The sequence below is a fragment of the Miscanthus floridulus genome, chromosome 4 (assembly GCF_019320115.1).
Source record: "Miscanthus floridulus cultivar M001 chromosome 4, ASM1932011v1, whole genome shotgun sequence".
Taxonomy (NCBI): Eukaryota; Viridiplantae; Streptophyta; class Magnoliopsida; order Poales; family Poaceae; genus Miscanthus; species Miscanthus floridulus.
The window spans coordinates 32,358,824-32,375,041 of NC_089583.1; the positions used below are offsets into that span (position 1 = coordinate 32,358,824).

The 16,218-nt window shown below is 39.3% G+C and overlaps 1 long non-coding RNA gene across 2 annotated transcripts; it reads right to left on the reverse strand.

Moving 5' to 3' along the window:
* Nucleotides 1–8,873: 8,873 nt before the first annotated feature.
* LOC136551266 (uncharacterized) lies at nucleotides 8,874–11,491 on the reverse strand. 2 transcript variants are annotated; one of them, XR_010782514.1, is made up of 5 exons: nucleotides 11,290–11,491; nucleotides 9,986–10,281; nucleotides 9,689–9,884; nucleotides 9,332–9,595; nucleotides 8,874–9,222 (listed from the first exon to the last, which is right to left on the reverse strand). It is a non-coding gene; the product is annotated as an uncharacterized lncRNA (long non-coding RNA). The 2 variants fall into 2 exon arrangements; XR_010782513.1 differs by lacking the exons at nucleotides 8,874–9,222; nucleotides 9,332–9,595 and having other exon boundaries at nucleotides 9,608–9,884.
* Between the last annotated feature and the right edge of the window lie 4,727 nt (nucleotides 11,492–16,218).

Consider the following 16,218-nt stretch of genomic DNA (forward strand, 5'->3'; position numbering starts at 1 on the left):
TCAGAGTGAGAAACTCACACGAAAATAGCTCGTGGCGTTGAGATACTCTCATGAAAATATTTCATGCATGGAGGTGTGCTGCTCACAGGAAAACAATTCGTGGCGGTGTTTTAACTCACAGGAAAACATTATGTGGGGGTGACAAACTCACAGGAAAACTATTCTTGGAGGTGATAACTGCCACAAAATATTATTCACACATCCACAAACACACACTATTAATGGGTGTTTGAAATTAAATGACCACAAAATATCAATGTAGACCCACAGCAATGCGTTATTTTCCTTGGAATCACAAATGACTATTTCATGACAGTGAAATCATAGCAACAACCAATTTTAAGAACAACAAATGCATAGCCATGAATGAGTGCCATTAGATAACCCAATTTCATTCCAGCATAGGCACACACACGCGCGCATATAGATATATGTATATATTTATATTGGGATGTGCTGGCGCCCGGATGTCCGACATGATAGGATTTCGTCGACGGCTGTTTCCAGCGCGCGCCTGCACAGCCTGCCCTCCATCCGCTTGCGCATCGCGCCGTCGTCGCGTCTGTACGACTCACTCGCAATCGCGCCGTCGTTACATGAACAAAGCATATATGTCTTAGTGGCCATAGAGTTAAGTGCAATCCAGAAAGATAGTTTAACTAGATGGATTTTCTATGAATACTATTCATGTTGGGGGGAAACCATTAGGATAATATATTTTGCTAGTAAACTGGTAGACAAATACCGTCTAGGATGGTAATTGGATGTCGGTTCCCAAAGGAATATATTTTCCTCAAGGTTTCTTGTACTATTTCCTTGATGTGTTTCTTGGTACACTACTGTAAACTAGACTTCTCCTGTCAGTGTGAAACCGGCATGAAAATTTGAAAACCCAACAGGAAAATTGGAAAAGTCATTTCCCTATCATTATACCAACCAGAAAATTCCGACAGAATTAAAAGCGAAAGGGATAGAAAAATTGTTTGTTGGTACACCGATTTCCTTATAGGTTCTTTTGTCGACAAGGACATTGCCGGACGTCAAGACTAGAATTATATCCTTGTCAAACAACGAATACAGGAAAATGCATTTTAACCGTCAAAAAAATTAGCCTATATAGCCATAAAAATAAATTTCTCTGCTAGTAATGTACCATCAAATCTGGTAGATGACAGAGAAATTGAAGTATATAGTTCCTTAAATTTATTTTTATACTCATTCATATAGCAGCTAAAATCATATAAAATATCACAAGGCTAGATTAAAATCTAATAAGAGGTAGAACAATTGGTTTCACCAAATGGAGACAACACTTGGTGTCAAGATTGATTAAACTAGATCTATCATTACATATATCATATATAAATATGATATCCACATGTTCATCATGAATAATAGAATCAATGTCATTGCAATTTAAATTTTGAAAAAAAGGAAACATTTTGTTGTTCAACCAAACAATAAAGAAACTCTACATCCATTCCTTGACTACTATTAAATTCACAAAAGCGAAGATATAAAAAGATAGTGAAACAAGTAGTATTTCTAATTAATATGCTGCAAACTGCAATAAGGCATGACTAGTTCATAAATTGCTAAACTGATTTACTTTAAGGCAACCTACCTAGCATGTTAATCTGTTTGCACCGTCAAGAGTCTGACTGTTGTGGCCACCAACATCAGTGCCGTTGTTATTAGTCTCAGCCAACATTAGTCAAACCACTGACGTACGTACAGGCGAATCAGATTTACACACACTTAGTTGAATGAAAGCCAGCATGCAGTTTTAGACCATCAATGATAACAAAAGAATAAAGACTCAGTATTTGTGCAGCTACACTTGCAGATCACTCAAAACTAACATCATAAAAACACATGATTATATCAACCAAGAGGATGTGAAAGACAGTTGACATCATACTAACTTTTGGGTCCATTATGACTCTGTAAAAATTTGAGTTCGTGAGTACCGCATCAGATGTTAAACAGTGTACAGTGTTGCAGTTTAAAGTGAGGAGTTTAATTAAAAGCATGACTGAAGTGAGGAGTTTCAGTTAGAATCTATTTTATTGAACATATTTTTGAGATAACGTGGCAGTTCATCATGCAATGATTAAATTGGAAAAAATTATGCCTTAGCTCTGGTTACACTTCCTGCTGCCCATCAACATGATCATAAGATCAAGGTGCACCAAAAAGGATGACAACAAGTAACAGAGACTCCTTCAAGCTAACAGGCCCGAAGCTAACAGTAACTCCTTCCACATCATAGCAAAAACAGGAAGTTAGGTTTATTTATGTGAATCCAAAGCATAGTATGATAATCGCCCTCTTCTCCATTTTGTTAGTGGTCACCCAGCATTTTGAGCTTCAGAAGTGTCCACACGGTAGAAATATTATCTACCTGCTGTCATTCATCAGGAAGATGAAATCATCATCAGGGAGAAAGAAATGAAATAGCGTAGTCCACGTTTTATTTGTCATTCGAATGGCTTGCATCTATTCCCCATAGAACTGATAGCACCCATAGAAATGATGAACACAATTGCATAGATTTAATTGCAGAGCAGTCGCAGCTCACTGACCACCACAAGTTAAGTTAAAAAATAGTATACCAGTACACTAAATATAAAAGAGCAAAATGGTTCTTCTGTCCGTCTTTTTTTTAGTTCCTAAAATGCCCTCATGCCCCTCCGTGTCTTGCATCTGACGCAGACTCACGACCTATCATCATATGAGTTAGAACAACAACCCATATTCGTACGAGTTATGACAACATGCGTCGAACAATGTGAAGGGGACCGTGACGCCTAAGAGGGGGGAGGGGTGAATTAGGCAACTTAAAAATCTAACTCTAAACTATGGCCTCTTTTTCTACTCCTAGCAAAATCTATGCAAAAGATAAACTATCTAAATGTGCAACTACGGTTTTGCTAGTGTGTTGCTATCTCTACCGTAAAAGGAGTAATACAATCAATGTAAATACGAAAGATAAAGATCAAGGTAGAGATATGCAAACTCCCATCGACGAACTCCGGTATTTTTACTGAGGTATCGAGAAGCGCGCAAGCTTCCCCCTAGTCCTCGTTGGAGCCCCTCGCAAGTAATCCCTCGCAAGGGCCAAGCTCCCGGTCAGGTAACTCCGTGGATAGCCTTAGGCCTTCCCCACTGCGCAAGTGGGTCTCCGACGTACCTTCCGGCAAGCCTCTCCCGGATGCTCCCCGCCGTCTTCACTATCAAGCTTCCTGGCCGAAATGCCACAGGCTTTGTTCCATCCAGGTACACGGTGGCGACCACACCACAAACACGGTTGATATGATCTCGCAAGACTACAAGCCCCTCCGATGTACAACAACGGTGTGCGCAAGCACCGAGTGGTAAGAGGTATGCAAACTTCACTAAACACTAGGACAAAACCTAGAGCAAGCGCATAAGCGGTGGTCTAATCAACCTAAGCACTTCACAAAGCACCTACGCTAATCACCTAATGAAACACTAAGCCTATGCAAGTGGAGATCACTAAAATGGTGTATCAACATCCTTGATATGTTTCCTCAGCTCCACACACCTCAAATGGTCGGTTGGGGGTTGTATTTATAAGCCCCACTGAGAAAGTAGCCAGTTGGGGATGAAATCCCGCTTTTCTGCTACTGACCGGACGCTGGAGTCGTCCTGATCGGACGCGTCCGGTCGTCCTGACCGTTGGAGCCGCGAACAACTGATCGGATGCTACCAGCGTCCGGTCACAAGTTCGTTGCTCTGGAACCTCTCTATACTCGATCAGACGTTGTTGTCCTGCGTCCGGTCGGTTTGTCGCCAACGTCCGGTCCAGTGTCCGGTCGCTGTTGCTGTTGCTGAGCCTCTCATCAGAGCGTCTGGTCGCTTTTCGTAAGCGTCTGGTCCAGCATCCGGTCGCTGCTGTGAGCTCGTTTCTTCGCGATCTTGCGTGCAGCTTGGTTCCTATCTTCATGCTTGGACTTTGCTTGATATCTTGGGCGTTCTCTTGTGCTCCTAAGGTCTTACTTGAGGTGTTGATCATCGGATCATCACGTCGCCTTTGTCCAAGTCACGTCTTGCATCCTATTGAACTACAAAACAATCACTTGCAAATTTATTAGTCCAAATTGGTTGTGTTGATCATCAAACACCAAAATCCAAAGTAAATAGGCCAAGGGTCCATTTTCCTTACAATCTCCCCCTTTTTTGGTGATTGATGACAATACTGACCAAAGCAAGCAAATAATAACATTTTAAACTTTGAAAACTACCTACTTGCTAGGATGCAATGCAAGGGGCAAATTTATATGATGCTAAAAGATACTACTTGTAAGACTAAATGATACTACATAAAAACTTATCTTGCCCTTGCACAATGTCCCCATGTAGGCATTATAGATTTAAGCCTTGCTTCCTATAAATTCTCTCCATTACATAGGCAATCCATAATCCACTATCCTCCCTTTCTCGGACCATTACCACTTGTAAATTATTAAGGCTTGCTTTTGATCCTTTAAATTCTCCCCCTTTGGAATCAAACACCGAAAAGGAAGACATTAGTAGCACAAGGGAGGGTCAAACTTTGTGAACCTTTATGTATAGAGTGGAATAGGTCATAAAATTTGACTCTCATATTATATAGATTAAGCTCCCCCTAAATATATGCATACATATGGTAGAAAGCGAGGCATATGCATATTTAGCAAATTATTGCTCAAGGGAATTTAATCTATATAATGAATGGAGAAAGCATATAAATATCAAAATAAAATCAACATGATGATATTGGTTTAGAAATACCACATGTGGAAACCAATTTGATTTCTACCACTTGCAATAGGTGGTGGATATTTGAAGTATGATGCTTAACTCCGGGGACTCCATTTTCCTTGCAATGAGACTACTACATACATGATAAGCTTGAAAAGGTGTTAGTCTCAAAGCATCCAACTTGTAGAGTAACCTCCCCCTAAATTTATGCACACAAGTATGAAATACTTGTAGAAGTCATGCACATTGATTTTAGAATCAATAGTACCACTTGAAAGATGACATCTCATGAATGTGAGAATCATTTTTGAAGGTGATATTCAGGGAGAAATTATCTACAATTTGGACTTTGGCACATACTAGATGAACAATCAAAGGACAAGCTATGTGTCATGCTCCTAAACAATCTTAAATCATGTAGGTTTGCTCCAAGGGTTAAGTATGAAACCGAGCAAGCCTACCATAAGATATACCTAGTGTATGCATAACAAAAGATATAAGCATGCAAATGCAAACCTAGGCATGTAAAATAACTAGATGCTTAAAGATACCAATTTGTAAGAAATACTACTTAAAGGAAGTACCAATTAAAAGCAATAACATCTAGTTACCTAACATGTGAAGGGGAATTTGGATCCATAATATTCACTAACCCACTTGGCAATGATTTTGTCCATCATGATGCACCCCATGAAATGCATCCATACTTTGCCAAGTCTCCAAATTCCCCGCTGTCCATCAGACTTCTCACTTCCCTTTTGGGATCCAAACCTTCTTGGTGCTCTTCATGTTGGAAATGATTTCCTTTGGCACCCAAAAGTGTTTGACCCCATTGTTGGCTTGCTTGTTCACTTTGATGGCCACCACCTTGTCATTTTTCTTCTTCTTTAACAAGTATGGCGTGGAGGCCTTTCTTGTCCACCTTGTTGGTGTAGGTGTTGGAGAGCTTGCTTATTTGCTTCTTCTCTTTCTTCTTTGCTCCGCCCCTATTCTTCACCTTGCACTCATAGGACTTGTGACCTTCCTTGTGGCACATGTAGCAAACCACGATTTGTCCTTCATCAAGCTTCTTCACTCCCTTAATGGTGTTATCTTGATGAAGTTGGGCTTGCTTCGCCTTGCCTTTCACTTGAGTCAAATCCTTGGTGAGGCGAGCTACTTCTTGCTTGAGTTGCTCATTCTCCTTTGCAACCTCTTGTGTGCATGTATCTACAACAACTTTCTCAACGCAAACTTGGTTGCACAAAGATAAGTCTAAACATAAATCATTGCAAGAAGTAGAGGCATTCTTTTTAGACATGTTTAAGATAGAACTTTTCTTTTTAGATGCCTTGGTGGGGATTGTACTAGAGGCTTCAAGATTAACAACTTTATTAGTTAGCTCATAATGTTTGCACATGGTTTCTATTTTAGCAAGCAAACTTTTATAAGCATCTTGTGAGCTAGCTAACTTTTCTTTTAATCTTTCATTTTTCTTTACAAGTTGCTCATCATTGACTGTGCATGCATTTGTTGTTGCACTAGCCTTAAGTTGCTCAATTTTAGTAGATAGTTCAACATTGAGTTTAGCAAAGTTCTCATATTGTTCAAGCAAAGTTTTGTATGCTTCTTGTGAACTATCCAGCTTTTCTTTTAACTTTTCGAGCTTCTTTTGTTGACTAGTGCAAACTTTAGCATAATTAAGATTTTGTTGCACAATTTCTTCATAAGAAGGTATTTCATCATCACTATCACTCTCACTAGAGGATGAGCTTATGTTATCCTCATGCCATAAGGCACATACGAGAAGAGCTTGATGATGAGTGCTTGCGCCCTTACCTCTTATGATAGTGTTCTTCTTCACTTAAAGAATCATCCCATGATCTTATTGATGTGAGGGCTTGATTCTTGCATGCCTTCTTCTTTGTCTTGGGTGTGGGCTTGTTTGGACAAACTTTACAAAGTGCCCCAACTCGCCGCATCCATAGCATCTTCTCTTTCTTTGCTCATTTCTTTAATTGGTAAAAATGAGATCTTGGATTTGGATGGGCACACCCTTGACATTGAGCCTTTGGATCATCTTCTCCACCTTGTTGATTAGTTTGATTGATTCTTCATCAATGTCAGAGGTGGAGGAGGAAGATTGATCATCATCACTTAAATCTTCATCATCATCATCATCATCTTCTTTTTCATCATCACTTAAGCAGCTTGAGCTTGAGCTTGTCTCAACTTGTTTGCCCTTCATCTTCTTTTTCTCGCTACATGCAAGAGCTTTGCCTTTGCTCGATGAAGAGGCTTTTTCTTGACCCATCTTACATGACATTTTAAATGCCACTATCTTGCCAATGACTATGCCCAGGGTAATGGTGCTCAAGTCCTCCATGTTGTGAAGGATGGTGATGATGCTTGCATATTTCTTTTGTGGTAGCACGGAGATGATCTTCCTCACGATGTCCACATCATCTAGCTTTGTTAATCATATTGAATGGAGCTCATTGATAATTAGATTCAAACGAGAATACATATCACGAACAAGCTCATCATCATTCATTGTAAAGGAATCATAATTTTGCTTAGCTAGACAATGTTTTTGCTCACTGGACATTACTTGTGCCGTCATGGAGCTCTTAGAGTTTTAACTAAATTTTATGTGCCGTATTAAAAGTGAACACTTGATTAAACACATCCATACTAAATGATTCAAACAAGCAATTTTTAGCTCTAGCATTGAAATGAATTTCCTTTTCTTCACTCTTCGTGGGTTTATCGGGATTCTTAATGGGTTTCATCCTATCACTGAGTGACTCTCCAAACTCCTAAATCAATCACCTCAAGGTAGCAAGCCATTCTAGCTTTATAATAGGAGAAGTTAGTGCCGTCAAAGTGTGGAGGCCTAGAGATATCCATCCCAACCACTCTAAATAGCGTTGGCTCAACGGCGGTTAAGCCAAAGGTCCAAATTGAGCCAACCGGCTCTAATACCAATTGAAGGGGGACCGTGACGCCTAAGAGGGGGGGGATGAATTAGGCAACTTAAAAATCTAACTCTAAACTATGGCATCTTTTTCTACTCCTAGCAAGACCTATGCAAAAGATAAACTATCTAAATGTGCAACTACGGTTTTGCTAGTGTGTGGCTATCTCTACCGCAAAAGGAGTAATACAATCAATGTAAATACGGAAGCTAAAGATTAATGTAGAGATATGCAAACTCTCATCGATGACTCCGGTATTTTTACCGAGATATTGAGAAGCGCGCAAGCTTCCCCCTAGTCCTCGTTGGAGCCCCTTGCAAGGGCCAAGCTTCCCAATCAGGTAACTCCGTGGATAGCCTCGGGCCTTTCCCATGCTGCAAGTGGGTCTCCGATGTGCCTTCCGGCAAGCCTCTCCCACTACTAGGGATGTGTACATCAATGATGCTCTTCTTTCGTCACTGAAGACTCCAAAATCGTCACATATATTATTTTATGACGAATTTGTGACGATATGGTATTCGTCATTGAATGCGTGTCATATTTTACCTACCGTGATGAAACAGTCTATTTTCAGTCATAGATGTGCATTTGTTCTATGACGAAATGGCCATCGTCATAGAAGTGTATTCTTTCTACGACTGATATATTTTCGTCATTGATATAGCCCTTTTTTCGTCATGACTTGCCGTCTGTTAGGCGGCCAGACTGACGTCTGCCACGCTGGCAGCTGACGTGTCTTGTCCACGTGGCGCGTCCACATTGCAGATGACGTGTCCGACCACGTGGCAGCTGACTGTGGCCAGTGATGTGGATGGTCCACGTGTCCACTTTTTATTGGGCCACAAGGCTTGCTGTGATAGGTTCTCATTTTCAGTCACTGAAGTAAATAGAAATTCGTCACAGAATCAATTACCAAATCGTCACAGAAAGGTCAGATAATTCATCACAAGTGCACATGCTGATTTCATTATAGAATGCAAATAATACTGGAATGACCAAAAGCTTCCATAAATTAACAGATCCAGTATTCCAATGACCAACAACTTAATCAACAATTCTAAACTCGGTTCACATAACTCACTAGACATCACATTTGAATTACTAGTTTCATCTTCAGTTCACATTAACATCACAGGAAATAATAAAAAGTTGCCAACCACCAGCAACATAAGTTACTACATAAACAAAATCACCAGCAGACCCCTTGCTTAATGAACCAGCAGCTACGAGCAGCGCTCATGTCGAAGAAGCATTGTTGATGGCCAAGATACTGCTTGAGCAACACATTGTTCTCCTCCATTGCCTTGTTGTTTATCTCTGTCAGCTTCTATTACTCCTCCATCTCCTTTTGTGTCCTCGCCAGCTTTTCCTCAGCTTCTTCACTTCTCTTCCCGAGTTCATCGATTTCACCTTGTACAGCAGCCGTAGCTTCAGCTGCTAGTTGCTACGGACCACATTATGTCCAAAGTTAACTTTGCCTTTGTATCTAAGATCACGCCTGGAAAGACATCTAATTAAAAAGCGCATAACAGGTTGACAAAAAACATACTATTGTGTTTGCCAACATGACACAATTATATGAGCAAAAAAGATACTATGTTCCTTACTAAGTTGGGCCGAATCCTTTGGAGATGAGACTGGTACAGCTTTTCTCATGTTTTGTTGTCTATAATACATGGCAGACAGCCAGATGCCAACAATAAAGAAAACAATACATGCTTTCCTGCTACTGCTTCTCCAGAAAGGTTATTTCCTGTTCCATGTAGTAGAAGTGAATTAATTGCCTTTGTTTCTATCAACTGACCAAACCATCCAACTTTGCTTGTCGATGTTATAGAAGCATCTCACAGAAGTGTAGAAGTGTACCAGCACTGCACAAGGTGATGAACTATCAGAAATCTGAACTTGTTAAATATAACGGAAATTAAAGATGGTACTTGAACAGATAACAAAACACTACTCACCCTAGTTCCATAGGGCGGTAACTACCTTCTCCTTATTGAAAAAAAACACTAAAGGATACCTCCATCTTCTTCTTGGTTTTAGCAGTTAGCAATTCAGAACTGACCATATTAGTTTTAGCGTGACCATCATCATGAATGGAATCCTGTATCCCACAGCCCTAAATCTGTTGACACCCATCCTTCCAACTATCAGGCTCTGTAGCACATAGGGAACCAACAAACAACTGTATTAAAAAAGAAGAAGAAGAATGCTCTTTGTGCAAGCAATTAAATAGGAAATATGCCAAAACTATTTACCTCTCTTCTTATCCTTGGTTCGAGGAGCCGGGTGAGCCGCGCGAGCCTGGCTGCACCCCTAGCTGGAGGCGGCGGTGCCGGCCACGCCCCTGGCCTGGCTAGAGTCTGCGCAGCTAGCCATGCCTCCTGCCTTGTCCCCATCCTCGATCTAGGGTTCAAGGCGAGCGCAATGCGCGTACAGCGGCATCGAGGGGAATACCAGATGCTTCTATTAGTGACAACTTTCTCTCTTAAATCATCTATCCGCAGTAGTAACTCACTGAAACTTGACGATTGTGCTGCTTCTAGGGGAATACCTGAAAGGAGTCCCATGAGAAAATGGAATATGTACTAAGCATAGTGAAAGGTATATGACAACATTTCTAATATTTGATGCGTGCAGTTTACCTCTATAGTTAAGCTTAAGAATGAGAAATGGAAAGTAAAACAATCATTTCAACAATCAGCATAGGATTGCTGAAGATGAAATTTCACATTATCATCCATATAGATCCTAATCACTAAGTATTAAACTCTTGCTGCTGTGTTGACAAGTATAACTCAAACAGCATGTTATTACTAATAATCAGTCATCACACATCTTCTAGTTTTTCTCAAATAATGACTAATTTCTGTTGAGTATACAAGTTAAAGCAACCAATAGTTGTTGACCATTAGCACTCAATTGTTATCTGCTGAAAGCATAGTACTGAATATATCATAGGAATAAATGAGTGGCTAAGGTCCAGCCTGTAGGCAGCAAACAGGGAAACCACCAGAAATGTATAGGATTTCGATAGTGAGCATGAAGATCCAATAAACTTTGAGTTAAGGTTCAGCCTATTTTTTTTTCTAAGTTTTCTTTGCAATTTCAACTTTGTCTGCATATGTACATGAAACAAAAGATTATATTAATATACCAAAACCAGTCCATTTTCTCAAAGATAATCATTAAATGCTAAATGCAGGCCAGTAGCTATCAGCGTATGCTCATGAAACAAGAACTGCTAAATTCAATTCACAATGATACTATGCTGTTCCAGCAAGCTCAACAAGAGGCCCGGTGGAAAAAGAAAGAAAATCAGCGTGCATACTACAAGCTACTTTGGTCAAGCATTCAGGCTCCTACAAAATAAGATAGCACTAATTGATTAGTACATTTTCAGCCAGAGGTCATCATACGGCATCCTTAGCAGGTCATCACATGTACTACTAGTGTACTCACAGATCACAGGTACTGTCTATACGATAGAACTGAACATGACGTGTGAGAGAGCTGGAACAATCAATGTACAGGCTCAAGTCTTCACCAAGCACGACCTTACTGTATAGGCTCGAGGAGGGGCGCGAGGTCGTGCTTGCACGAGTGCCACCACCAGTAAGGAGGCCTAGGCCATGAGCTCCTGAAGGATCTGAGCGTGGGGGCGCGCTGCTTCTGGAGGAGTGCCCTAGCCGTGCGCTGCAGCCGAAGAAGAGCGGGAGAGAAGAAAAGGGGCGGCGGCGGCGGCTGGTGACGGGAAGAAATGAGAGAGGATGAGGGTTAGGGTTCGAGGTGACCCTATTTTATACTTCCTTGGCGCATGGTAGCCGTTCGATCATGAATCAATGGCCAGCAAATTATGGGCCAAGTACAGTAATGGGCCGATTTTAGGGTTTAGGCCTATTAATATATCTGGTGTTTTTATTTTAAATTTTTGAGAACTTTCATCTTTAATTTTTGGTTATTAAATGAATTCAAATGAAAAATCCGTAAAAAACTTGGATGTGATGGTTTTTTTTCCTAAAAATTTCTAAAATCATGTTTTAGCATTTAAGTTTGATCAAACTTGGATGTGACAATGTTTTACATATTTTAAAATTTGAAATTTAAAATTTGACAAGTTCAAACCAAATTTTAAAACCCTAAATGATTTCAGATGTAAAAGTGATGAATACAAAAGTTGTTCAACTCGTCAAGATCTATAACTTTTAATTTGGTCATCTTGTCATTTGACAAAATTTGAAGCTTTCAAATTTGAAATTTTAAAAAATGACAAGTTCGAACCAAAATTTGAGACCCAAATTGATATCAACATAAACAGTGATGAATACCAAAGTTGTTCAACTCATTAATATCTACAACTTTTATTTTAGTCAATTTGTCATTTGACAAAATTTGAACCTTTCAAATTTGAAATTTTAAAAAATGACAAGTTCGAACCAAAATTTGAGACCCAAATTGATTTCAACATAAAAAGTGATGAATACCAAAATTGTTCAACTCATGAATATCTATAACTTTTATTTTGGTCATTTCTTCATTTGATAAATTTTTAGCACACATTGTTCACTAATCTTACATATGTCTTATATAGTTTATAAAACTTTATGAGAGATGTGTCACATTTGTGAACAATGTCGTTACCACTTTGTCATATGAAGAAATGACCAATACAAAAGTTATAGATCTTGATGAGTTATTCAACTTTGATATTTATCACTTTTTCAGCTGAAATCATTTGGGGTACCAAAATCTTGTCTGAAGTTGCATTTTTTTAAATTCAAAATTTAAATTGCTCAAACTTTTTATATGTATATATTGACAAAACCAACAAAATAAATTGATAGAGAATGATTTTATAAAATTTTAGGAAAAAAATCATCAGATTTGGAGTTAGTATGAGGAAGAAAAACTAGTTACAAAGTTGACCTACAAATTAAAAAAAGAAATAACACTGTTTACTATGATCATGTAAGGATCATCTAGAACAGTGTGATTTCTCTTTTTAATCTGTGGGTAAACTTTGTAACTAGTTGTTCTCCCTCGTACTAACTCCAAATGTAATAGTTTTTTTCCTAAAAATTTCTAAAATCATGCTTCAGCATTTAGGTTTGCTCAAACTTGGATGTGACAATGTTTTACACATTTTAAAATTTGAAATTTGACAAGTTCAAACTGAATTTTTAAACCCTAAATGATTTCATATGCAAAAGTGATGAATACAAAAGTTGTTCAAATCATCAAGATCTACAACTTTTATTTTGGTCATCTTGTCATTTGACAAAATTTGAACCTTTCAAATTTAAAATTTTAAAAAATAACAAGTTCGAACCAAAATTTGAGACCCAAAATGATTTCAACATAAAAAGTGATGAATACCAAAGTTATTCAACTCATTAATATCTACAACTTTTATTTTGATCATCTTGTTATTTGACAAAATTTGAACCTTTCAAATTGGAAATTTTGAAAAACAACAAGCTCGAACCAAAATTTGAGATCCAAAATGATTTCAACATAAAAAGTGATGAATACCAAAGTTGTTCAACTCATTAATATCTACAACTTTTATTTTAGTCATATTGTCATTTGACAAAATTTGAACCTTTCAAATTTGAAATTTTGAAAAACGACAAGTTCGAACCAAAATTTGAGACCCAAATTGATTTCAACATAAAAAGCAATGAATACCAAAGTTGTTCAACTCATGAATATCTACAACTTTTATTTTGGTCATTTCTTCATTTGACAAATTCTTAGCACACATTATTCACTAATCTTACACATGTCTCATATAGTTTATAAAACCTTATGAGAGATGTGTCACATTTGTGAACAATATCGTTACCACTTTGTCATATGAAGAAATGACCAATACAAAAGTTGTAGATCTTGATGAGTCAACTTTGGTATTTATCACTTTTTCAGTTGAAATCATTTGGGGAACCAAAATCTTGTCTGAAGTTGCATTTTTTTGAAATTCAAAATTTAAATTGCTCAAATTTTTCATATGCATATATTGACAAAACCAACAAAATAAATTGATAGAGAATGATTTTAGAAAATTTTAGGAAAGAAATCATCAATTATCATGTTATATGTTTACAAATAGAAAAACATGCATGCCTTTATCACAAAACAGCGAGTGCTCCAGTGGTAACGCACCAACATGTCTTGCAGCAGGTCGCGGGTTCGAATCTCCCTGCGTGCGCTATTTTTTGGCAAAAAAAGGGAGGCAGAAGGATGCAGGTCCACCTGGACCATGTGGGCCACGCTGCCCCACTTGTTCACCGCCACGTCCTTAGGCTGAGACCCGCTAGTGGGACCGCATCGCCACGTCTTCGAGGTTGGGACCCAATGGTGGGACCACATCGCCACGTCCTTGAGGTGGGACCTGCTGGTGGGACCACGGCGCCATGTCCTCGAGGTGGTACACGAGCCAAACGATCTATGACGATTTAGTTTTGTTGTTTTATGATGATTCTTTTGTTTTCGTCATTATTCTTCGTGCCAAAGCTCCGTCACTTGTTACTTATGACGAAGCTGGAAATTTCGTCATAGAAAGCGCTTGTTCTATGATGAAATTTGTAAGCGTCACGACTGAATCGTCATTGATGAACACATTTCTAGTAGTGTCCCGGATGCTCCCCGCCGTCTTTACTATCAAGCTTCCAGCCAAAACGTCGCGGGCCTTGTTCCCTCTGGTACACGGTGGGGACCACACCACAAACGCGGTTGGTGTGATCTCGCAAGACTACAAGCCCCTCTGATGTACAACAATGGTGCGCAAGCACCGAGTGGTAAGAGGTATGCAAATCTCACTAAACACTAGGCCAAAACCTAGAGCAAGCGCATAAGCGGTGGTCTAATCAACCTAAGCACTTCGCAAAGTACTTACGCTAATCACCTAATGAAACACTAAGCACTATGCAAGTGGAGATCACTAAAATAGTATATCAACACCCTTGATATGTTTTCTCAGCTCCACACACCTCAAATGGCCGGTTGGGGGTTGTATTTATAAGCCTCGCTAAGAAAGTAGCCGTTGGGGACGGAATCCCGCTTTTCTGCAGCTGATTGGACGCTGGAGTCGTCTTGATCGGACGCGTCCGGTCGTCCTGACCGTTGGAGCCGGGAATAGCTGATCGGACGCTGCCAGCGTCCGGTCACTTGCCACTGGACGCGTTCGGTCGCAAGTTCGCCGCTCTGAAACCTCTCTGTACTCGATCGGACGCTGTTGTCCTGCGTCCGGTCGGTTTGCCGCTAGCGTTCGGTCTAGCGTCCGGTTGCTGTTGCTGTTGCCGAGCCTCTGATCAGAGCGTCCGGTCGCTTTTCGTCAGCGTCCGGTCCAGCATCCGGTCGCTGCTGTGAGCTCGTTTCGCGATCTTGCGTGCGGCTTGGTTCCTATCTTCATGCTTGGACTTTGCTTGATATCTTGGTCTTCTCTTGTGCTCCTAAGGTCTTACTTGAGGTGTTGATCATCGGATATCACGTCGCCTTTTTCCAAGTCACGTCTTGCATCCTATTGAACTATAAAACAATCACTTGCAAATTTATTAGTCCAATTTGGTTGTGTTGATCATCAAACACCAAAATCCAAAGTAAATAGGCCAAGGATCCATTTTCCTTACACAATGGAGTCCAATTCTAAAGTGTGTCTAGCGATGATATGGAGTTAGATTTCAATTGGAACAAATGACTCTGATGTTGAATAGATCTCCAAGGTGCATATAGTCCAAAGTAACCGCACAACAAGCCACATACGTTCTATTACAATGCATGAGCAAGTTTGCTGGTATATATTTAACATCATAGGGAGAAAGAATTCTTCTTCCATCTTTTTTTACTTCAATTCTAACAATGCTCACATGTCCCTTTCTATCTCATATTACCCGGACTCATGGCCCATGCTTATACAAGTTAGTGTGAGCCCAACGATGCTACAAAATCTTATTCCAAGATGCGTCAAGCGACGGTACATAATTTGATATCAAATGTATTAAAATAGATGACAATCGTTTAATAAATCTTCGAGCCGGAAATTGTACGTCTATATAATCATGTAATAAGGTGTACATTCTGATGTAACGCATTGCACGTTTGCTAGTAACCGAACCAAAATTACGATCAAGAACAAACAATAATATAAAAGGTACTACCTCCGTCCACAAAAGAAAGCAATTCTCGGATTTCAAGGAGTCAACCAGTCCGGACTTGACTAAATTTATATAAAAAAGTACAAACATTTTTATACAAAATAAGTATAATTAGATTAGTTATAGAATGTATTTTCGTAATAAATTTATTTAGAGACATAAATGCTAATACTATTTACTATAAACTTGGTCAAACTTGAGCTCAATTGATCGGCACGGATACCATAATTGTATTCTTATGTGGACAGAGTGAGCAATTATATATATATATGTCTCACATGTCCACGTGATTTATTGATATATAATAAATTTCATCCACAGCTACATGATCAATCTTT